The sequence below is a fragment of the Dermacentor andersoni genome, chromosome 11 (genome assembly GCF_023375885.2).
Source record: "Dermacentor andersoni chromosome 11, qqDerAnde1_hic_scaffold, whole genome shotgun sequence".
NCBI lineage: Eukaryota > Metazoa > Arthropoda > Arachnida > Ixodida > Ixodidae > Dermacentor > Dermacentor andersoni.
The window spans coordinates 94,715,153-94,741,105 of record NC_092824.1 but is presented as its reverse complement, the minus strand read 5'-3'; positions in this window follow the sequence as shown (position 1 = coordinate 94,741,105).

Sequence of the window (25,953 nt, the reverse complement as noted above, 5' to 3'; positions counted from 1 at the left end):
GAATGGCGTCACATATATCTGTGGTATTGTTTATTAAAATATTAAAATAAAAGGCAGAAAGAGCGGGAAATTACTGCAGACCACGCTGCAATAATCTACCGCGAGGCTACTGACACCTGAACGATGGTCATTAGAGTGGGTAATAGAGGTGTTTAACTGGGTATAGAGGATAGAAGAGAGGACATACTGACTCATTGCGAGGCTTAGCTTTTGACCAAACTAGCCTGTTTTACCCACGGTATCCGCTGTGGTGAGGTGTCTACTTGCAGTGTCTTGTCTTGCAGTGCAGCCGATGCGTAGTCACGGTGAGCAGCACTACTCTGCGCGTCGCGTTGGCGATTCTCGTGCCTTCGCTTCCACTTAAGCTGCGTGTTCGCCTCTTCTTCCCTCCAGTTCTTGTTCGCACAGCGAACATCGATACCAGGGCAGGTAATGGAAGTGGCATATATTCAAAAGTTGGCAGAAGTGCGTGAACAGTGCTTTGCTATTGCTATCCATAACGGAACCGGCTTTCCAGACACAGGCGCACACACACGCACACTTTATTCGGCCTGCATTACATCAACCCTCACTTAACCTGTTCAGTCCAAGGCAGCTATCACGGGACAGTGCGTTCTGAAGTATGATACGTACAATACCGCGACCCATTTTGTCAAGTGACCACGCGCGGCTGCGAGAGGAAACTATATTTTGAATGTAGCCATTTTCGTGTGGGCGCGACTCTGTCATCCATTAACTGTCACCTGTGTGATGTGTCCGTTTGAACTTTACGACAAAATACTTACCCGTGTGCGTGTTAAGCAAGCCCCGCAGATGGAACGCCGACGAACTTGCGCGTAAATATTCATGTCTGCGTTATTCAATGAGTGAATATAAGGAAGCCGACCTTTGAACAAACTCCTTTGCCGATAGGAATGTTGTAGGCATTTTGCCAACTCCGGTGAATACACGTTCACCTCCGCTGCAGCAGCTCGTCAAGAAACGACGATAAGGTTCCGAGTTCTTTATTGCGCATCACTTTATTTGAGAAGGTAGTACACAACATATGTGTGGTCATGTACAAAGGCTAGTACGGGTACAAAAATACATATGAAAAACTGTCAGTACAATTATGCAGCGAATACAGAAACAGCAGTTAATTACGAGGAAATGCAAAAATATGTCACACAATAGAGAAGAAAAAAAAAAGGAAGGAGAAAAAAGATACGTTACAGAGAGGGAGAGAAAGAGAGAAGCAGTGCCTTATGAAGAAGGGAAAGGTTGTCACTGTCTTCTGCAGCCCTTGAGGGAGCACGGCTCGGCACAGACGTCGCGGTGAGGCTCTTCAGACAATAAGCACGTCTAGAACGGAGAAAAAAAATTACACAGGAATTGGACGAAATCAAAACTTAAGCACCAATCACTTGAGGAAGCAGGAAACATAAGTTGAAAATAATACTTTCTTATATATCTTAACAAGTTCTTTGAGATCCCAATTTAATGTGGCATGCTATTCCATACTTTAGTTCCAATAAACACCAACAGACGTTTGCCACATATACACTTTATTGGCGGGAAATTTGAATTATCAAAAGTATGTTTCGTAGTGAGACGTTGTGGTGTGCAGAGTAACGAAACGTGAGATCACTGGATGTGTGTTATAACGTTATTAACGCAAGTGGCTCACCTCAACTCCCGTAAAGAACCAATAGGTAAAATTTAACTTGGAAAACAGGTGCTTACTTGGTTCGTAACATCGGGAGAAAAAGTTGGAATGCGTATTGCTTGTCCTTGCACTCATCGCACGGTTGTTTCGAAATTGCCGATTTCGTAAAGTGGCCTCCACAAAAAACTCATGATGCCTGCTGGTAACCGGAAGTAATTGTTCCAGCTGTAGCCGAGTGGTTTTCGACTCAAGTTGATCAAACTGCCTGATAGGATGAAGGCGAGTACACTGGTTCGATTCCAGCGCGTGCCGCGTTTATCGCAGATGTGGGCATGTGTTCGCTGCTATTACGTGTATTCTTTTTTTTACTTCATGTGACAGGTGTGCTGCGCTAGGTCCGGATCATGACTATAGGAAACGGGTAAACATGATCGGCCCATAGGCTCATAGCTCGTTCGCAGTATAAACCTACAAGTGCTACTGAGAGCAACCGCCTTATTAGCTATTGAATGCGCTTAGTCTGTTAGCCCGTTCGTAAACAATTTGAATGATATTCATCAAATAAAAAAAAGAATAAGAAAAAAAAAGAGCCCCGCCGTGGTTGCTTAGTGGCTATGTTGTTGAGCTGCTAAGCAGGAGGTCGCGGGATCGATTCCCAGCCACGGCGGCTGCATTTCGATGGGGGTGAAATGCGAAAACAACCGTGTACTTAGGTGCACGTTAAAGAGCCCCAAGTGGTTCAAGTTTCCGGAGTCCCTCACTACGGCGTGCCTCATAATCAGACCGTGGTTTTGGCGCGCAAAACCCCATAATTTAATTTTTTTTTAAATACAAGAATCCGTGTTGGCACGACGAATTAAACCAGCGCTAACGTGACTCGAAGCCGTGCACTATAACCCCTACTACACGCCCACGTAATCAGCAGTTGTTAGCCGCAAGATAAGCTCAAGGTGTTATCATAGAGAAGGAAATTCAACGAGAGGTGACACTCGGCGAAAGGGGGAAACAGGAAATACGTCGCACTAGTATTAATGCCGTCCATTAGCTGCCGCGGGCAACGGAAAAAAAGAAGTTGAAATGAAGTCAACAGACATTGCTTGATTTTTGTATTCTTTCCTGCTTGGAATAAAAAGCTCTGCGTACAGATGAACTTATACTTGGTGACTTATCTTTGTTGCGTCATCTAGAAACAAACTAACGGCACGCCAGACGAGCCGGGTGCATGCGTCATGTGCCGGACACGCCATCGAAGCTAGCGAGACCGGCTGCGCGTGTGAAGTTCGCCTGTTCGGCGACCGGTGTCCTTTTTTTCTCCCCCTCCCCCATTTTTTTTTATCTAGCCTGGTTGGCTGGGCTCTCGGCGTATTCTTGCATTCCTTCTTCCCTTCGACACGGCACCACTGCCCCATTGGACTACGGCAAGATAAGACATTTTGTTTGACAGTCCGCGACGCACTTGAAGCGATCAGGCTTGCGGCATGTACCGATACTGGTGAAGCGGTTAGCGGAAAGCACCTTGGCCATCCTGGCGCACTTAATTTGAGTTAATGGCTCGTACTGCGAGTTGTTTGCGACGCTTTCTATGGGTCCTAACGTTATTGTAACTTATTTGGGTAGTTTTTGGGCACGCTCGTCGCACTCTGCTTTTGTGGCACAGCGAAAAGCAGCTCGCCATTGTGGCAGCTAGTTTCGCGTGTACTGAATCTTACTGGGCCAAGTTCGTGATGCTTTCTCTGGCCCCCAACATCACTTTAATTAATTTTGTTACTTTTTGGGGTAATTTTAACGCATGCTCGCCGCGCCTGGCCTTTTGACGCAGTTAGCGAAAAGCAGCTCGGCCGTGCTGACAGTTAGTTTGGCGTGTATTGAATCTTAGTGGAACAAGTTTGTGGCGCCTTTTATTGTCCGGCAACAACATATACCTTCTCTCGGTACTCACGCTTGTCGAAAACGTGACGAGCGATTGCCAGTGACAACACGGCAGTGTGTCCCTTATGCTGGCAGAACGGGCAAAAGAGAACGCCGAGCAACTTAAAAACCAGACACTTGTGACTCGAAAATTATCCTCTGAACGACTGAAAAGAGGCTCTGAACCCACGCATTTATTTTGAGTGCAAGTAGAAAGCATTCTGCGAGCGTCTAGCATGTGGGAGCCTGTGTTGTGGCCACGTCTGCGTACGTAGAGCGCCATCGCGTCGGCTGAGGCCAAGTTGTTTTGGAAGCGTGGAGTAGCCAGTGTGTTTTTAGCTCTTATAGTACAGGAAATAATGCCCGGGAACGTGGCATCGCTTGGAAATCAAATGCTTTCTTCACATTTTATGGTATTGTTTGGGAAGAGTCGGGTATTTTCTACGCCATGTATGTAAAAGCGAATTTCTTTTGTTTGTAATGCCGGCCATTCACCACTTTATCATTTTTTGCCTCTACACGTCGTTTTCCTAAGACCTATGTATTAAAATGACACATGCTTATCATTTACTTTTTTTTTTTCAGCTGATGCCGTCTGGTGGAGCTTCGTACGAGAACTGCTGCTTACGTGCTGCCACAACGTTGTATGAATACGCAAGAAGGCCGGAACGAGCATTTACATAGAGCAAAATAAACGTTTCCTCATTTCGTAAGGCGTTTTGCGTCTACTTTATGAAATTGCACGTGACACAGATTCGATGGAGGCTTGTAAAGATGGTTCGCAATCATTTTTACTTAATAATGAAACGATTACGCACAGACAGCGCACGGTTGAGCAGTATAAGCGCAAAAAAAAAAAAAGATGCCGCGCCGGGCAGCGCAACCAGCGTGACGCGTGCCAGGTAGCGTTCAAAACGCGCGCGCCCAAAACCGAAACCGGAAGCGTGGTTCAGGCATTCATGCCGGCTGCTTAGTGCACTACAGTCGATTCGGCCGCTGGGTTCGATGGGAGTGTCTACACCTGTTGAATTTCTTTCTCTACGGTGTCATCCTCGGCTGAGTAGATTTACCGGGCTAATCAGAACGATGCGCAGTACGAAAGAAAGGGCTTGGGCATGGCGACTGTGAGACTAGAAACGAGCGTGAAAGAAAAAAAAAAAAAAATAGAAAAACGACCCTCTTCCGCGAAGTAAACCCGCATTTCGCGTGAGCGTACTTTCATTCCTTTCCAAGCGCCGACGCAGAACTGATCACGTGTCTCTCCGAGCGCCGAGTCATGTCGGGCGTTTAATCCATCCACTGCGCACGACGCTACTTTTGCCGATGACGTCATCTGCAGCGCCGATCGCCCATTCTTATCTACGTCGTCCATCATCCGCCGTGACAGCTGCGGTGCTGAACTGATTCTTTGCGCTGTGCCAACTTTTATCACTTGAGCTTCATACACCCACATCGCGAATCTACAAAATGGGGGCCCCTATACGCTCACGCGTAAAAATAGAAGTTACGAGCCAGCTCGCGCTATTACTGCTGCATGTCGCCAATGGAGAGCAGCAAGCGTTCGCCTTCGCACGACGGCTGTGCGCAGTAATTGAATTGATGGAATCAAAGAGTCAGTGGTGTCTGCCAGTATATATTTTTTTTAAGGATTACTTTCAAACACACGCATACCACCGCATGCGATAGGCTGCACTGACTAACGCGCACGCGTTCCACATACTTCAAAAAAAAAAAAAAAAGAAGAAAGAAGGAAATGGTTTGCCCACCCTTCGTCGACATATGTGTGCCCAATGTGAAATAGCGCAAGCTGCTGTGTTTCCTTTAGCGTTCTAAGTTGTTTTTACAAAATTCATTTCCCGATTATCCTGGAAGCCACTATCGAATGTTGCCGGTCAGTGGATAGCAGCCAAGCCGTACACGCTACACGTGAAAGTAGGGGGGAAGAAAGTTAGTGCCGGTTAAAACGCTCGGTTACGGTCTTTCGCTCAACTCGTTGAAGACGGCGCTTCGTGAAGTGACCGGGATATATCCGGTTCCGTGTCGACAGCTCAGGACAGCCTTTACGAGTGAACGCTCTCCTCAATCAAGCGGCTGCTGCTGAGCACGAAGTCGCAGGTTCGATTGCCAACTCCGCGGAGCGCATTACGTTTGGGGCCTTAGTGAAAGCACACGTATCCGTGTTTTGGGCTGACTTTGGGTAGTCTAAATTAATTGACGTCGTTGCTTGAGAGTTTCTCGTGCGATACTGTTGTTCGAATTTTTGCTTTAAGCGCGTCTTTGTAATGTCGTGCTACTATTTGGACTTGTCTATCATAACGCAACCTTATAACTGCGTGCTAATGCTTATGCGTTGTATGTTGCAACTGTATGCTGTGTTCAAGAGCGAAGAAGTCGCCTGCGCCGTACTCGTGTCCCAACATCTCCTTATCTGACGTCAATAAAAATTTCAGAAATCGACAGCCTCCATTCTAATTACTTCTTACCGCGTAGCAGCGCCTAAGCAAACCGTAAAAAGTCGCGAAGAAGCCCAAATGAGCACGGCTTCCGTCATCCGCTTCGGTAGTGCAGTCGATATGCCGTTCCCTTGCGGCACCAGAAGGTCGCGGGTTCGAATCTGGAGCGCATTGCACTGGGTTCCGAATGCTAATACCGTACCTGGCGTCGCGACAATGGCCAACATGTTGCGAAATTCCATCCACTACGAAACCTTTGAAAGGCGACTTAGGGCTGTGCCCCTGGGGATATTTTTCATTATTATATTTTTAAACAAAAAGAAAGCGCCCGTACCCATCAGCAACTCTAAAGGCCTCACCGGCGTTCGTTTTGATGGCGCCTCGCGAACGTTTCTCGCTCGCATTTCGCAGGAACGTGGTTCGATCCCTTGAGAGACTTACGATTTCTCTATGAAGATATGAAACGTTTTTTTTTTTCAATTAATAGATGTCTTTCACTCTCTTTTTCACAAACATAACAAGGTTAAATATTAGAAAAAGCGTTGAGTGTGGAATTTAATAAAACAACAAAAATTCGTGAAAGAAAAAAAAAACGAAATTCACTGTGGTACGTGTCTTTTATTTTTTAATCACCATATTATAGCCAAGCTGTTTACCTCTACCAATCGGCGATTCTTTCGTGGCTGTCCACAGAAAGCTCGGCTTTCTGGAAATAGACGATTTAGCTCAAAACACACATGTAGCGCACGCGGGCGGCATGGTGTCACCGTGCGTGATGGATCGCGGCGAGAGGTCGCCGAAAAATGGGTTGGCGCTGCTGTAAGTTTCCTGCGTAGAAGCAAGTGGCGTTGGTGCGAGGAGCATCTGAATACGTGTGTCTCGGTTTACGTATAAAGCCACACATCGTACGTAACATATGCACGCGGTATAGTTCGAATCTGAGCTACGGGTAGGCCACGCAAAGTAAGAATTCCCGAGGGGCAACGGGAATACGATGCGCGTTAAGGTTAAATGGATGGCAACAGCTTCGCTAGCAATCCACCTTCACAGAGTAGATTGGGCCTTCAAATTCTTTATCACCACATGTACGGCACCGCTGGTCATCCACTTTCACCAAGTGAAATGACCCTGACCTTTCTTTCTTTTTTTCTTTTTGCGGAAGGGTAGTTTAGTAACAGAGGTCAAATTGTTTGTGGGGGCTATGTCGTTATTATTGCGGCCTCGGGAAACCCTAGCGTGCGTCTGCGTGCGCATTGTTTGCTTCTGCGCCATAATGACAGTAATTGATATGCGGAATCTTATAATTCCAACACAAAGATCTTCAGGAATACTATCCCCAGCAAACAAAACGCGAAAGCACACCAGTGGCGTTAGCGCAGTGGTTAAGGCGCTACGCTGCTGCGCATACGGTCGCGGGTTCGATCCCCTCTGCGGAGGCTGCAAGAGCGCCCGTGTATACCACGCATTCCATGCATGTCGACAGTGGTAAAAAGTAATCTGGGGACATTGGATACGGCGTTCAACATAACGAGAGCGTGCTGTGGCATGTAAAGTCCGCGGAATTACTTTTTTTTTTTTTTGAGTAAGCTTGCCGGAAGTAGGTTTTGCTTGACAACATCCGTCCCTTCACTTTGCAAATGGCGTTCGAACAGCGGAGGGCGTCGGTCCGCAACCTTGCCTTCAGGGATGTAAGCACTGATTTTTGTGTGCGTTTTAACGGTGTTTTACGAGAAGACAAATCGGCGGCATCAGCGCAAGGCGAAACGAGCGCTAGAAAAGCTGCGGATTCCAGCCGGCGTTTGTGTAAGGGCCTGAGCACTGCCGGCCATGGGCGGAACCAGACGCCGACGGCGAGTACCATTCCAATCGTTTTTCCTGTATTTTTCTGACGCCTCACTTCTAATAATGCAGTTGCTAAGCTTTGCCAGTTGTTAATCTGCTCGACGCAAGAATACAAATCCAATGCATTCAACGCCTCTCAGTTTTGGGGTGTTCTGTGGTTCGAAACATTCGTAAATTTCATGAATGTACGGCGTATGTCTACCCCGTTAAATTCTGAGGACTACTCAAATGAGTGCTTAGTGAAATGAATGCAAGAGAGATGGCGCGTTACAAAAAGAATGTGGATAAAAAAAATTGTTCGCTGCCTTATTCGCGTGTTATTCAGCAACGTCTGCCTCCGATTCGGGCTACTAAAAAGAAGAAAAAAGAAACGAAAGAAGAAACGCGGGTTCCTCAGAAAATAATTATTACTGGTTACACTTCATAGAAGTGGGGCCATTCTAATTTAAGCTATGACTGTTGATACAATAACTACAGTGTAATATAAAGCAATACAAGTATATTGCATGTGTGGAATAACTTGCTCATTTAGCTGAGGGAACACAACTAGAGAAACTGAATTACAGTGATAAAGATTTCATTCGTAATGCCTGGTGCGATTGCAGAGTTGATGTCAGCTAGGACTGAAAGCGCTATCCACTGCCAGAAATTCCGTGGCCACGCCAGCTTCGAGAATCGGAATGTTCAGAGAAATGCTTTGGTATTGCAGTGAATGCGTTCCAGCGGTCTGTGGAAATACACACTACGGAAAAGTTGCTGCGGCAGCGATGCATGTTGTCGCATATCTTAGAGTCCGCATTTCTGGAAACATTGCAAGACACAATGCTTGTAATAAATTGTTACGCTTTAAGCATTGGCCTACTTTTATTGTGAAATTACAACTTCCCCTTACAGTCGCTTAAACGGCAATTATATATTGAGCAAATTGAATTTTGTAAATTAGTTGTTACTCCATAAAAAAAGGTATTATATGCAAGCAATATCTTCTTGTTTAATTAACCCCGTAATGTTCAAACGCAGTTACATATTACGGTACGTAAAATAAACTTGTGTGCCTTTTTTTTTTTCTTTTTGTGGCCAAGACGAGTACATTTGCACCAAGAAAAGAGGTCGATTAAAATGTTCTTTTAGTAAAAGCTTTAGTATAGTAATGATTTATTTAGTAATTATTGTTTGACGATGTCCACGGCAGAAACCTCGCTCCAGCGTATTAATGACGTTAGTATAGGTTACGAGTCAGGTCCATTTGCTTAAATTTAATTTTTGAGGTCTGAAAATCAGGGTCTAGTATAAAGGATGTGCTGGGCATTACAGAGCTAATACTCATCTTGTCGAGATAATTACACAGTCAAGCCTCATGAGCTACGACGCGCACGAGCACACAATTGTGAAGAATTAATCGCGCGAATTGCGTCAGACACATATGAACTTGACTGCGGCCGACACACAGGTGAGGCATGCGACCATGCCCTTCTTTTAAGGCGAAAACCTTTTTTTTAATTGTTATTGTTATTAAATGTATTTAAGGAGAGCTTGGTGCCTATGTGAGGCGCCGGCTGCTCCTCTTCTCTTACGTGATAGTTATCGTCGGAAAATTGTCAACAATCACAAAATTGGACTAATAAGCACATTAACAAACATTCACGTACTAAGTGTCAGTACTGCAATATAAATAAATGGTCGCGCAACAGAACAGTTCACACAGCAAAAGTACTCACAAAATCGAAGTGTTCACATGCAGCACGTAAGTTAACACAGCATATAAATGTTCGCAAGACCAAGATGTTCACATAAAAGATGTTGGGCACTTGCGAATTAAGTCCCTCTTGAATGCCACACTCTAAATACGACAAATATAAATGCTACATGAACACGAAGACACAATGAACATGTAATTAGGAGTGCCTGTTAGTAACAATGCGAGAAATAACTGTTGTATGGCTTAGTATATTTGTCATACTTTTTATTCATCCAAAAATTTTACTAAGGCGCGCAGCGATGTTTTGAAGTGTTTACGTTGGCCATGGACCCTAAACTTTTTCCTAAGGGTAGTGGCCGTCTATCCAAGCCATGTAGTTTTTCCGAAAGGTTCTGGCGGGGATAATCATGGTATATTTAAAGTATATAAGGTGTTCTATGTCTTCTTCAGCCTGTTCACGTGAGCATGTATCACTGTTAGTTTTCCTTATCCCATACAGGAAGCTTTTAGTATTAGGCAGTGCCTAGCCGAAGCTTATGAACGGGTGTTTCAGCAGATCGTCTAATTTTAAACGGTACATTGAATTCTATTCCAGGATATATTATATAATCGAGAGTTCTGCGCACGATGTATGAAACAAGTTTCCTTGGACAACCTACCACATAGTTCGTTAAATAGACATCGCGCATGACTCTCCGCTAGAGGAAGTAGTGATAATTCATTCTCTTGATGTTCTACACGTGCCGTGTGATCAGCTGCTACATTTCCTAAGATTTCACGGTGACTTGAAATTCACTGGAAAGTTAAGGCATGTTGTAGATCTTTCGCCATGGCGTATGCCTTCTGTATTTCGTATGTCGATGTGCGGGTTACAATTGTGCGGCGCGTTAGCACGATTGACATGAAGAGTTAACCGCGAGAATCGGGTCAGACAGATATAAAGTTGACTGGCCCGGGAGCGTGCCTTTCATTCAAGGCGAAGGCCTAGAGTGGCTCAAACCCGCGATGGTCTGGAAAACACGGCGTTTGGTAGAGAAAGTCGTGTGAGCTCGCCTTGCGCATACACGTGATCTTGCCACTGCTGGCGGGTTCGTCGTCGTCGTCTTCCACAGCTGGCTCCGATGCCGCTCGTCATGAAAAAAAAAAAAAAAGATACGTTAAATAACGTAGGGTTAATTCGGGCGCCTGAACCCACGACCGTTGGTGGAAGTCGCACCCTCGACGTATGGTATTAATTAGGGCAAAGTTATTTCAGACACCGTTAGTTAAGGTAGCGTCAATTAAGGCACTCGAACCCGCGACATCTGGCGGGAGTAAACCAGTAATCTAAACAACTAAACGATCTCGCACATCTGTGTGGCCGCGCTTTATCATGGGCGCACAATATCAAAACCAGCAGCACAGGCTCCAGCAAGACGAAAAACACGTGACAGTACTGTTAAAGTTTTATTTTACTACCATAGCAAAGCGCACGTCTTTTTCGTTGACCCTAAAATGCCGGTAGTATTTGTAAAGGTGAGCCGTCCACATATATTCTGAGTGCAGTATCTTAGAGAGAACACGGACAACAAGAAGCGCTGTCGGCGTTCTCTCGCTTCTACCTGTGTTCCACTATCCGTGGCAGAGCAACAACCGTGACCACCTAAAAGGCGTTAACAATAGCACCTAAGTTCATCCACTCTTAAGTAGGGCGTCATCTATTGGACGTTAAAAGCTTTCACGCGAGACATTCAGTCGACGTCGTCCAGCTTGAACGTCTTCGTTGGATTTCCCGGCCCGTAAACCATACTGACTTTAAAATGGCAAGACCTGAGCAAAGTTTTCGTAAGGGCCGGTTTCTTGAGTCCTATGTGCTTCGGGTACCGTAAGTCAGGACGTTGTCATATATATATATATATATATATATATATATATATATATATATATATATATATATATATGCTGCAACTACGTACTGAAAAATACAAACAAGGCCCCCTTAGAGAATCACTGGTGCCAAACTATTGTTTTCGCCTCTCTATCTTTCTACCACAATTTCCTTCTCAAATCAGCAAGTTGGGCGATTATTCGGTAGGCTACCATAGTCCAAATCAGTGTTTTTCTTGTTTCATTTTTTTTTTTGCGCTGTTTGATTTCGGCAATTTCTTCGCACTGGGACGTTGCCCCCGCCGCAACAGTGGGCGGTGTAGCCAGCACTGATATCGCGGCTTGCTTTGCGCTTGGCTGCCATTTTGCCGTATGTCGGTGCATGCGGTCGCGTGCAAGAGTGCTCACCCGATTTCGCGAGCAGCTTTAGTTTCTGCCGTCTGACCGCAACTCACGCTGCTTTTTCGTAGGGACCACAGAGTGACCGAAAGATTGCTGGCTTCTCATTTTTGTAGGACATTTCCGTGGCTCGTGGTTCGAACAATGCGGGGACGGACAGCCGGGCCAAGCTACGTTTCCCAGCAGACGAGGTGAGAGCAATTCTTGCAACTGTTTTGCAATAATTACGCACAAATGACATTTCGCGTAGCAGCTGTGAGAAGTGCCTTCCACTCATTTTGCTGTAAAACACTTGTGTTTGTTGCACGCGAAGTAGGCTTACCATCCTTTAGACGAAATCCATACAGCTGTCAGTCCAGTGCAGCATTCCACTGAATGCGATGTCGACGTGTCGAAAATATAATTCGTTCCTATCGCGTTTTCTGCTTGCGGCCATTTCTTCGTGCTTCAACGTTGCCTTTGCCGCAGTAGCAGACGATGTAGCCTGCGCTAATATCGCGGTTTCCTTTCGCGTTGGCTGCCATTTTTCCCTTCGTCGGTGCATGTGATTCAGCGCGAGAGGGCTTGCCTGTTTTCGTGAATATTATTAGATTGTGTCGTCAGGCCGCAACTTTTTCGAAGGCGGCACAAACTTGGCTAAAAGAATGCTGGCTGCTCGTACATGTAGGACTTCCCGTGGCTCATGGTACGAAAACCGGGGGGACGAGCAGCCGAGCGAAGTTCCGTTTCCCAGGCGACTAGGTGAGCGCAATCCTTTCAATTGCTTTGAAGTGAAGTACTTACGCGCAAGGAACTTTTTGTGTAGCAGCTAAGCGATGCGTACATTTCGTTGATATTTGCTGTAAAACACTTTTTTCCTACTCGCGAAGTAGGTGTATCAACGCTAGACAAGCGCACTAGAACTGCCAGTTCCGTTCAGCACTTCGCCGAATCTGACGTCGGCGCGTTGAAAACATAACCTGTCCGTTCCACATTCCGACACGTCATTCCAAACTTGCTGCAGGCGCATTCATGGACGACGGCTTGAGATGTTTTTGCTGGTTTCTGCCATGGCACCATTGATGGAAAACATGCCGAATCAGGTGCATGCCAAGAACGATAAAATTATGCCGAAGAGAAAATATTGTGCAGCTCCAAGGTACATGATGGAATCTATTCGAAGGGGAGCTCGATATATACAACTACCATACAAGTAACGCTGATGCATACAATTGTTTAATTTCATCCTGTGCAACGAGTAAATTTATGCAATGTTTATGCCCAATCGTCACCTCTTACATTTTTGTATATTTGGACACTACACGGTTCAGAAGCTCTTCCGAAATGCGAACACCCAATCAGGCGTATGCACAGTGTCGCTTGTCGCTTGTATGCACGCTTGTCGAGGGACGATTGCTGATGACAGGTGTTTGCACAGAGAGCTAGAACGCATCTGTAATCACGCGTATTCGAGCCAGCTGTAATATTAAAAAAAAATGAAACAGCGTGGTTCGGCAGCTCTGCGTAGCTGGTCACAGACGACCATCTAGTCTCTGCTGTTGCGGGTATACGTGCTCATGTCTCTGAGTATCTTTGAAGAGCGATCTTATCATTATGGGATATCGTTTGAGCGGTGTTCGTGAACGCAATAGGTTAAAATTAGGTACAATCCACTTTACGTTGTGCATGCTGCTTTAAGAGTGAATCCAGGGTATTGCATACCACTTTGTTTTTGGCAGTGCCTCTCTTCCTTGTGGGCGATCCTTGAAACTTTCCTTTGTGTAGTATGGGCTTTACGTTAGTAGCTTTCGGGAACTGTGTTTTCGCTTCTGTGTTCACGTCATTCTTTAGCAGTTATTTGTGGATCCCCGAGATTTGCGTCACATTCTATTAAGAACACGTTAATATGTCAGCATGTCATTCATCAGTGATATGCTGAGCAAGACAATGTTTCGACGCAACGACATTGAAATGACGATGTGATGATGACTATGTCGTCGATGGCTAGACTATTTACCGCTGTGGCACAAAAAAGTTGCACTGTGGGGTGTAGAACATTTATGGTCGCAACATTAAGGTGAATAGCTACTTTTTTTTTTTTTTTCATTTTGCCTCTTTCGCCTCTTTCGGGCTGTGGTTAGACTGGACAAGAAAAAGGACTCGTTGGCTCGTCCATTAGTTTGTTTGTTCGCTGGTTCAATTCATTAGTTGCCTCGTCCACTCATTCGTTCGTTGGTTCGTTGAGGCTACTCGCTTACATTGGCGATCAGAAAAGCGTAGTGCTCCGACCATTGGCTACGAGATGGCGCTGGAGTAGCGCGCGTCGTCTGGCAGGTCTGTCGGCGGCGGCTGCTATGAATCGCGCCCACGCGTCACCCACGCACTGGTTCTCGTGATTTCCAGATTAGCGAGGCTGTCTTGCCGCACTTCGCTCCGTTTGCAACGTGCCGCACGAGACGGCTTGTCCACGCCAGTCAGTATATCGTGAAATGAAAACACGTATACAGCTGCGCTCAAATTTCGCATTAGGGAGTATCGTAATCGTAGGTGACTTTCTTTTCGTGATTCCACGCAGTTTTCATCCTTGACGTCGTGTGGTGGTCGTCGTACTATTTCCTTGCCATTTTCTCTATTTGTCACAAACTCACACACACTGGCACAACTGTTCGCCTTCACAAAGATGAGGCTGAATAATGTGGTAACATGGCCAGAGCTAAAGATGGGACATGACTACAGACAGACGGCTACAGCACAGTGGACGACAGCGTAACCATAACATTGTACACGTCGTACATGTATTGCAACCCTTGAGCAAAAACTAAGAAATTTTGCGCACCTCGCTCACACACAATGCAGTTCGCTTACTTTTTCCCACTCTCCACCTGGACAGAGTACCTCCCTAAGAACATTAGATACAAGCAGCGTCTTGCCGTTTAGATAACCATGTAGTACGAGCATAGTTTCACGTCAAGGAAAACAAAACAACTTGTTCCCCTTTATTTCTGGGGATGGAGAATATCGGTACGGACAAAATTATTTGAAAACAGGACCTGTGGTCGAACTGCATCCAAATGCTCTCTAGCAGCCTCACGAGAAAAAATGAAATCGCATTACGCATGCTCGTAGTGCGGCGATCACAGTAGTTCCATCCCAATGTCTTCTAGCAGCTTTGAGGCTGCTGGAGGGCGTTGGGCATTGCGTTGCAGTCGGCCGCCACCGCTCCCGTGTTCTAATTGCTTTTGTCCGCACATGTACATTTGTTTAAAATAATTAAAATCAGATGTTGTTTTAGCAAAGTGCTAATTCGTATTGAATTATTCGTCAGTAATTTGTCTTTGAACTGCCTGCAGCTGCAACCTGGCTCCAGCGTATCAAAAACCTTTTGAAGTATTAAATACGCTACTGCAGGCTATGAATTAAGTTTCCGCTTAAATTAAAATTTTGAGCTCTGAAACTCGGCATAGCATAAATAATGCGTTGGTCATTGCAGCGTTAGGGCTCATCTTCTCTACATCACAAATTTAGGCAAGTATCGTAAGCTCGAGCACACACTTGTGTGGTCACATTGGGGCGATTGATGACGTGTAGGGTAGCCAACCGGACGTTATTCTGGTTAACATCCTTGCCTTCTACTTATCTTTTTCCCTCCCCCCGTGGTAACCGAGCGGATCACGTCAGGCGGATAGGAAATTGTGACTGCGGCCGGCTGACACGCAAGCGATGCCCTCGAGGCTGTATATATATACACAATGTGTTCAAAGTTACTTTCAGGGTTAAAAAAATGCGAAGAGCAGTACACAGAAGCCATTTGTTTACCTAGGTTATGCGACCAGGCGGTCGCAAACTGTGAGGATAATTGTCGTCGTAATGCCTGTATTTAATTAAATTCGATAATTAACTTATTTACTGCAGTTAGCATGTATGTTTATAATGAAAACACAGAGGCGGTGCCATTTGGTGACTATTCTATTTTGCGCAATTTTAGCAACGCGCCTGTGTCCCGAGATATGCACGTCTGAAATTTCAACCCAAGCCGTCTAATTACGCATGCGAGACGGCGGCACCCGCTATGAGGCCCCTCCCTAGTGTGACGCAGCTGTTGCGTATGGCACTCCGTCTGACAAGAAAGTGGGATGATTGGCGACGGTGATTACTTTTCGTTTTTGGCCACCATTTGCGTTCTTGGCCAGCGAAACAGAAGAATGACTGTGCGGGCGACGTGAGACGAGCCCTGTTTCTTTGAGCAATTGCTAGCAGAGTGGGTGACAAGACGCCGTGCCGCTTAAGACTTCTTATGCACTCAGGTGCAGCGATACTGCTATGCTTTTTTTATAATAATGGAAGCTTTGTTTGCAGAATCATTGAAGTTGATGCCATCTCACAACATAAAGGGACAGCGTCAGCTGCCATACAGCACATTATTAACCACTAAAGTTTCCAGGGCACCTTGCACATGCGTGAAGAGAATTTACTGCCCTGCGTTGTCAGTGCTTAGGAAACGCGGGTTAATGGCCCGTATTCTCTTTGTCACCTTTTTAAATTTAGAACATATCTACCAGTCCTCATGACAGAGCATGTAATTGTATCAATGTAGTCAAATTCCTATTTATTTAGTTATACACAACTCCGATTCCGGCATTACTTCGCAAAGTGGGAATAAAAGAACACAAACAGTGCAGTGTAAATCCATGGCCTAGATACAAACAAAACATACACACATTTTAGAAATTTGCTTCAAATGTACCATTGCTTACACAATATTAGTTTCGTGTGATATGAAATCTTACTCAACTTAGAACTAACGGTTTAAATGTTCGAAATGCTTGACTACCACCGCGGCACACTACATGAACCGCTGTCACGTCGAGTCGACAACTCTGCGCAGCATTTCCGGGTCGACGCTTATACAGGCGGTAACTATTCTCACCTTCATGTCATTGACATCGGTGGGCTCCACTGCGTAAACAAAAGGAGTCCAGTGGAGAGAGATCCGGGGATCTCGGCGGCCAAAGCATCTCTCCCTCGCGCCCAATCCACTGCCGTGGAAATATACAGTTTAACAGTTCTTTGCAGTGGAGGAGAAATGTGGTGGGGCCCCGTCATGCTGGAACCAAACTTGCCGCAATTCGTTGAGAGGGAGACTGGAGGCAAATTTATCGGCGACACCAGCAAGAATTTCGTGCGCATAATTTTTTCCATTGAGATTCGCTTCGAAGAAGTGAGGGCCAATGATTCTGCCCCCAAGTATGCCACACCATACATTTAGACCGTAGCGAATTTGGTGGTTGTGTTGCCGCAGTCAGTAAGGATTTGCTTGCGACTAATAGTGAGCATTGTGAACGTTCACTGGGCAGTTCCTGCAAAATCGAGCATCAGTCCAAATCACTCTTTGTAAGGAATGCTTATCTTGGTCAATTTTTATTAGGGCCCAATTACAAAAGTCTGCGGATTATCAAAGTCTGCCTCACTTAGGTCCCGATTAAGACGCGCATGGTATGGATGAAATTGGTGTTTTTTTTAGAACGTTGTGCACTGTTCCCACGCTTTTCCCGCATTATTTAGAAATCTCTCCGATCCTTACATTTGGCATTGCATGCACGCAAACAAGGACATCAATTTAAAGGTCCTCATCAATGATGCTCTTCTTGGGCTGTCTTTTTTGGTGAACTGAGCCTGCTGTGCGAGAACGTCTGAAAATGCTAACACATGTTGCTTTGGTTGGAACTCGTCGATCCGGACGGCGAGAAGCGTACGGACTCATTGCTAACGCGGCATTGACGTTCATGATTGAAGTAGGTAAAGGCAAGGCGCAGAAGACCAGCACTTAGGAAGAAGAACACAACCGACAAGACGGGCGCCACTGGCAAGCTGAGACGGCGATCAAGTTGACGCACAAAATGGCAGGATCGGTGCGAAAGCTTTGATGAAAGAAAGGGACTTCAAGCATGAACCAACTAGCCCAAGCAAGAGTTTTAATTGACGTTCATCTCCGCCATTGATAGCAGTAAATCCTTTTTTTCTGCCGTAGAATAGTAGCTCGACCCAGACGAAGCAGCCGTTTCTCAACGCAGAAGGTCCCAACGCAGGGCTCGCTTCTTTGAACGGCCCAGCTTAGTAGAGGCAATCAGTGGCAAAGGCAAAGCCACATAATGGAAGTTTAGGGGTTCACTTCATGTGCCTGCAAGGCGATGTCTGATCTGTTCGGCACTTTCGCAAAACCACGAAGAATAAAAAAAAAATCGTCAGGCATACACTGATGAAGTGCACTACTCACGTCAGTTCACTGGTCCTTCAATTTCACAGCAGTTTTTCAGGCGTAGGCAATGCAGGGCCCTCAAATCACACACTTCGGACAGGTACAACGTCCCTGGAACGCCACTGGCCCCTTAGGTGCTGCCAGCCGGCTCTCACCTTTGTTTCATGCTTAGCCCTTGCATGACTTTCAGCCTCCGAAATACAGAAAAAAAAAATCAAACCAAAGCCAGTATCGTAATCCTGCACTTGATTGCTTCGACTACGTGTACGGTGGCACCGCGCTTTGTCGCCGACTTTGCAAGTGAGTGCTTCAAAACAGAGCTCGGCCAAGCCGCCACGCAAAGTCACCCTTCAGTTTCGCTGGCCAAGAACGAAAAGTGATCACCGTCGCCTGTCACCCCTCATTCTTGTCAGACGGAGCGCCGTACGCAACAGCTGCGTCACACTAGGGAGGGGCCTCACAGCGGGTGCCGTCGCGTCGCACGCGTAATTAGACGGCTTGGGCTGAAATTTCAGACGTGCATATCTCGGGACACAGGCGCGTTACTAAAATTGCACAAAACGGAATAGTCACCAAATGGCGCCGCCTCTGAGTTTTAAATATAAAAATACATGCTAACTGCAGTAAATAAAAAGTTAGTCATCGAATTCAATTAAATATTGACATTACGACGACAGTTATCCTCACAGTTTGCGACCGCCTAGCCGCATAACCTATGTAGAAAAATGGCTTCTGTGTACTCCTGTTCGCTTTTCTTCAAAAACCCGGAAAGTCTAACTTTGAACACCCTTTATATATATATATATATATATATATATATATATATATATATATATATATATATATATATATATATATATAGTCTTATCTTGACTCCAACTCGGGAACGCCATAGTCCGTTCCCGTGTTTAGCCTATAAATATCTTTCTTATGTATCCCTTTTGGTTATTTGTTATTTGCTTTTTCTTTCTTTCTTTTCTGTTTGCTTCTCGCGCATATACCATTTTTACATGCTATAATCAGTGTATGTTGCATTCTGGCTGAGCAGCTTACCAGTGCCGTTATTGTGTTACCACTTCGTTTGGTTGTGTACCTCTAGGATAGGTTTCACACTCCGTTTACACGTCTTCATCTGTCATTGAATTGCGTAGTTTCTGCATTTTCTTTCCCAAGCTAATTCTGCCGACTGTGATAATTGTACACCTTTTTTTTTTCTTTTAATGCGCACCCATGTATGTGGTGCATACTTCGTGTATTTCCATTATGTAACTCCCCCCTAGTGTAATGCCCGAATGGGCGAAATGTCGTTATACTAATAAATAAATAAATAAATAAATAAATAAATAGATTGTCCCGTAACCTCGTTGTCGTTGAAAAAAGTTCAAGAGCTATATAGTAGCCGCGCCCTAAGCAAAATGTATAAATAATGTATAATAATATTCTGCTATCTGTGTAAAGAACTTTCGTGTATGGTGCTTTTAAAACATATGTTATCAGTTTACCTGTCCCATGTCCCTATGTGTGTATGGTCTCCTGGGCCTCGTCAAGCTGTTTTCTTACAGTTTTTAGCTCAGGAGTCCAACCAGGTTATTTTTCTGGTAATAAGGAGAATTGAATTGAATTAAGAGGGGCGGCGAAAATTGTGAGCGACTCGGTATTGTGGCCGGAGGAGAATTTGCTAATAGTGAACATCTAGCGTCCCAGTGTGAACGGTAGGTCAGGAAAAAAAAAAGGCACCGCCGAAGCATTGTAGAGAATGTTTCATCGATAAAAAATGACGTACAGCGCGAAGGACAAGGACTGCGAGCGACGACATACACGGAGCAGTGTATGTCGTCTCTCGCAGGCCTTGTCCTTCGCGCTGCACGTAATTTTTCAGCGTGAATTACCGACTAGCCCAGGCAACCACCCTAGTAGATTTTTCTCGAGCAACTAGCCGGCAAGTGCATCCACGGCGACGTCGTCAAATATCTTAAGTCTGCGAGGCGCGTCTTTGCTTGAGCTTACCTTTAACACGTAAAGGCGAAAGCCTGCTGCACACGTGGCAATGCATTCAGTTATGCGTTCGGAAGGGGTCAGAAGTCTTGCAAGACGTTACGAGCCGCAGTGCGAAGTAAACGTATGGCACTGTAGGTCAACCTCCTCCTCCTCAACGACACATTCAAGCACCTAATGCACTACCTAAAGATTCCTTCATTTTCCCTTTCTTTCTTTCGTTCTTTTCTTTCGTTCTTCGTTTCTTTGTTTCTTCGTTCTTTTTTGCGTTTCTTCATTAATATTCAGTCATTCCATCTTTCCTTGCTTACAGCGGTATAAACCATTCTTGATGAGGACGTTTTCGTCTCACTGCCGCTTTTTTCGGGTATGAGCCATAGAAACGAGTCATTTAAGGCCTTCGCCTTAACGTGGAAGAGGGATGGCGATTCGCAAAATATACTCGTGAAGGGGTAGCCCTTAGTTGCAGTGTGCTCTTAATTTGAAATATGAAATAATTTTTCTTCGTAACGGCTGACCGAATGCTTAGTAAGGTTTGCGCATTCGGTTAGTGACTGGTCTTGAATAAGTAGGCAGACCCATTCACCGATGTGTAGAAAGCGCGAGCAACCCGCATTAGAGCAAACTTAAACATTCTGCCTGGCCACACATGAACGCGGGCGCAATTCGTAAATACGATAACATGGGTGCACTTCATTCTGTAAATATGATGGCTTCCACATAGCTTCTCGTCTGTGCCTTGCCACGTAACAATACCAATACCAGTAAGGGCCGCCAAGCATCGTCCACGGACACCATGCATACATAGCTGCCTGCCCAGGCGATCTGCATTGAGCTGGCATTGACATGACGACGTGACGATAGCCACGCCATTGGTGGCACGATTGCTCAACTGCTGTGGCAGGAAAAAATACGTAAATGCAAATTTCTACAGCGCGTGCGTCGTCGTTGACGATGGTGCTTAAGCAGCGGCACAGGAGCGCGTGCTGTGGAATGTTTGTGGTTGCGCCTTCTAGCGAATAACTTTTATTTTATTTTTTTTTGTCTCTTTCACCCGTTTCCGTGGATGGTCGGTGGTTGGGGTTCGGACTTGGTAAGGAAAGCGCTCGTTCATTCAATGATTCGTTCGCTAGTTCGGTCATTCATTGTTTCATTAGTTCGTTCGTTCAGTCCTTCATTAGTTCGCCCGTTCAGTACAGTTCGTTCATTCATTAGTTCGTTCGTTAGTTCCCACTTTCAGAGGTTCATTAGTTGGCCCATTGGTTAGTTCGCTCATTCTGGATTTTCGTTTACAATAGAAATATTCCGCGATGGTTCCTGCGGTGCAGAAATCACCGGAGACCACCGCATGCAGACGGCTAATCGCACAGTGAAGCCTAGCTTAACGATCACGTAAACAACCTGAACAGTGCAGTAGGACCAACCTTTATAAGCGCTATCCACAGGTTAGCCATTCTGTATGTTCCACTGGGTATGTCACTGTGACACCATAGCTACAGAGTCCTAAACGTATCTAAACATGTGTCATACTTTTGTGTGCATACACCTGTCATCTCCATTCTTGTATCGACAAGCACAAGTCGCCTTTGTCCACGTGACATCGCAGCGTGGATTTCTAATACTGCGTAACCGCCTGATTCAGTGTTTGAATTTGGTCAGCTTGTGAATGGTGTAGCATATAAACATAAAATATTGCACGAGATTGAAATTGTGACCATTGTGGTGGATGAACATATACAGTGTGCGGGATCAAGCGGTGCACAGGATGAAAGTAAGCACAATTGTATGCATCGCTGTTTGATGTATAGCATTTGTTGACACGCTTCGCATAAGCTTCGCTTCACATAGATTCCAAAAAGTGCATAGGATTTGCATATTTTCTTCGTCTGTCATGCATCAGACATTTCAGAGTGTGAATTTGGGCTCACGGATCCATTTCGGGTTGTACAACAGCGTGACAATTCAGGAAACAAAATTCGATGCCAAAACGTTGACTTTTCTGTACTTTCCCTCTTTTCGCCTGCCGTGTTTTGTTTATTTATAAGCCAATGACATTTATTCTGCAGCTTTCAGAGAAAAGTCATCAATTGCTAGTCAAGACATGTTTAATTTCTGCTGTCCATTTTGCTACTCCAGAAACAATGTTATCCTAATTAATATAATTTCTGATTCTTACGATGAGCGTAGCCAAGCGGTCGCAGTTGCGAAATTGGGACAGTCGAACGAGTAGAAATGTCAGAGGAATCAAACAGGAGTGTAGTTGTACTTTTCAGCTCTTGCGATATTGTAAAGCAGAAGCGTTGCTGTATACATTTGAGTGGTTTAGACGATGAATTATAGTTATCCTGATATTCACGCAACACTGGGCTCTCTGTTGTTCGAGGTGTTGTGACTGCGTCACCATTCTAAATGGGTCGGAAAAAAACATTAGGAGTTTGCTAGTTGGTAATATTATAGAAATATTCTGACAGTGCAAAAATTGGCAAATACAAGCGATGCGCGCGAACACAAGGGAAATTTAATACAAATAATTGAAGATGTACGATATAACCCTACAACATCATTCTGGGATACCATAACAACTTGTGCGCGAGATCAGCCTTATCCACGCTCACGCTCGGCAAGACAAACCGGCAAATCTCCTTTCTGCACAAGTATTTGTCGCTTTTGTTAGTTGTTGCTCAGCTTGACCGCATCAGTTCGATCGGTTACCCATTGCACTTCATAGCGTCAAGCGCCAAAGGTGACCTTAAAAAATGGAACGAATAAATATAAAAAGCCAACCCTCAGGAAAGAAATTATGGCAGTCACCATTCTCATAACTATCACCAGCAGTGCATTTATAATGTTCTACCAGTGATTTTCAATAACCATTGACTTCTGCCATGTGATTACATCGTATGTTTTCAAACTTCCTTACGCCGCTAATTCCCTGCCGTAAAAGACATGCGGTGGTTGGGTTTGTAATGCGTTAGTATCGCATGGGTTCCGTTACGATGTCCCGTCAGTAATTGCGGTATCATGGCCCTTATACAGAACATACTATTTCACTTTTTGTTCCTCCGTTTTGATTTTTCCCCTCTTATGAGACATAATGCTTATCCTCGCCTTTTCCAGAATGACATATTTGGTCGGAGTTGGTGCAATGTTCCTGTGCTTCACTTGCGTTTACCTGTGTTTACTTTACCGTCCATCATTAACTGTGCAGCAGCATATTAATCTCTAACGTCTTGAAAGAAAACAAGCTGGCCTTGCTGTGTCTGGGTCTATACACGTAGGTGAATAACTGTCATCGAGCCGCGAGCGGCCAATGGTTCGGGAGCAACATGGGGAGTGATCACCTCTCAGGGCGATCACGTTCAGAGGCAATCACACCGGATCTGTGGGAGTATACGGCTGAAAGCTCTTCTGGATCTGCGCTAAGCTATCTGAGACTGAGTCTTTATTCCAGACATGCAAGGTGCACGGCTGATGAGAAGGAAAAAAAAAAAAAAGCCGCTAAATCGCTTCACGGTGCTCCCTTCCGCCACGTGTACATCTGTGCAGCGGTACGCACAACAACAGGCAGCAGAGGGCAAATCTATTTAGAAGGAAGACTCGGAAACAAGGATCACGCGGTGCAGCATAAAATGAACCGTGCAATAAATTCAACAACGTCTAATTGTAGGAAAAAAATTACAAATAAGAGAGTAATAGTGACAGGAAAAAGCACAAAAGGAGTAACTAACGAAACATGTCTCGAAAGGAATTATAAGAAATTTCACGGATCGAGCTGTGAGATAAGTCAAACCTGTTTAGTAAAGAAAGCAAAGTATATTTTAGAGGTTGAAAACCGTAGTTCGTACGTCGATGAGACAGACCAGTATTCAAGGTGTCGTGTAGGGTAGTAGTGACTGTTGGTGTGTAGGTTAGCAACAGTGGGTAAATATAATATGCCATGTTCAATCTGCGATTGGTCTAGCTGTAAAAGAAGGTAATGGTACATGTTGGATAAGCGCATGTTGCGACAGGTTGCAAACAGTGGTTTGAAATGTCAGCTGTAACGCAGGCAGCAATTACTCTAAGCGAATTCTTCTGCGTAACTAAGAGCTTCATGATGTTTCTTTCACCGCACTTCTCACATAGGTATGCGATGTCCTTTCTTTTCTTTTTCATCGGTGCCGAAAATGAACCGCTCGAGATCGACATGGTCTCGTCCTGCCCGCATCTGCCGGGAAAAGACTATGCTGGTCTTTCGTGCATCATCGGATCATGCATCGGGGCAACACGGTGGTCTACTGTACGAGTCAGGCTGGCAAGGTGAGTGCTTTGAAGACGTGACGTACTGCGTCGCAATCTTTCCATTGCCTTTCGCTCTGCCAACTGTCTGTAAAACTATTGCATCAAATCGAGTACGCTAATGCATCTTGTATTTCTTAGCAATGAAATGTGAACAAGACGCTACAAATGTTTATTTCCTAACTTTTTATTTAAAAATGAATCAAAGATTTGTAGCTAGCGACGCTACAGTTCTTCTACATGACTGATGCTATTACCACCAAATATTGCAGACAGAGCGAGCTTGAGCTCATTCAGTCAAGCAGCGCATCAAGAACAGGGGAGGAAGACAGCAGACGTGTTTTGCCTAACAAGTGAACGTTCATTGGAAAATAGCGTGAAAGCATCTGCGTCGTTCGCAGCTCCTATGTGGCGCTGCTGTCTAATTAACTTTTAGTTACCAGCAAACGATCACCCTGTATTGCTGTTTCGAGCGCGCCACCCCACTTAAATAGCTACATTTATGCCTCTAGAATTCCAGCATGCATGTGAAACTTGTATTATCCTCGTTTTCCGCTTTTCTGTCGTATAATCCCTGGTAAAAATTAGTCCATGGATACCCTCTATGGCGTCCTTCATAATCCCCGAGTTTCATTGGTATAGTATACACTAATTTAAAGCCGCAGCAAAAGGTAACACCATACGGTTTTCCAGGCTTCTCCCTAATTGGCGGTAACGCAAGCGCGTTCTGCGCAAAGCTGCTGCCCGTGCTTGCTATTGGCCGTTATACCGAATGAAGCCGCACGTTTTCGAACGAGAAAAGAAGTAAGAGTACATGACTGTAGCGACTTGGGACCCAGAGTCATTTTCACTTTACGACTCGGAAGTCGTTTAGCCCACCAACTCAATACTGGTAGTATTCTATAAGTTAACGCCACAACGCATAGCCTTAACACGACAATAATGCAGTTGCACTCCTGCGCGTTACACTCGCACTTTTAGTACTGCGGTTAGCACTCCTTAACTTCAACCAGTTTGCGTTATGTTGGTTTGTTTATCCGTGTATAACCGGTTCCACGCCAACTTGTGCCGCGGGGTAGTCCGTGGTCTAATGGGTAGAACATCGGACTTGCGTGCTGGGGGACCAACGTGGCCCACTTATTGTGACTGTATGTGCTGCACCTCAATGAACTTCTTTCATGCCATTATGGGTCACGGTGAATGTGCCGCACATCAGTGAACCTCTTTTACGCCAACTTTGGTCACCAGTTAAGTGCCATTAACCGCAGTAGTGGATTAGTGACTTTGGCTTTGCGCTGCTAAGCCCGGAGGTGCCGGATAAAATATCGGCAGCGGCGGCCACATTTTTATGGGACCGAAATGAAAAAAATAAAAAAACCGCCCGTTTATCCTGCATTGGGTGCATGCTAAAGAAGCCCAGGTGGTCAAAGTTACTCCGGAGTCTCCCACTACGGCGTGCCTCATAATCATATCGTTGTTCTGGCTCGTAAAAGCCTAGGATTTAATTTATGTGCCGACGCGTACGTATTTCCCTTCAGTCGCTATTTTTGAAGCCAACGTGCGTAACTGGTCATGCGCCACTAGGTAGGCGCCGCATTTCAATTAAGATCTTTCACGCCATCATGGGTCATTC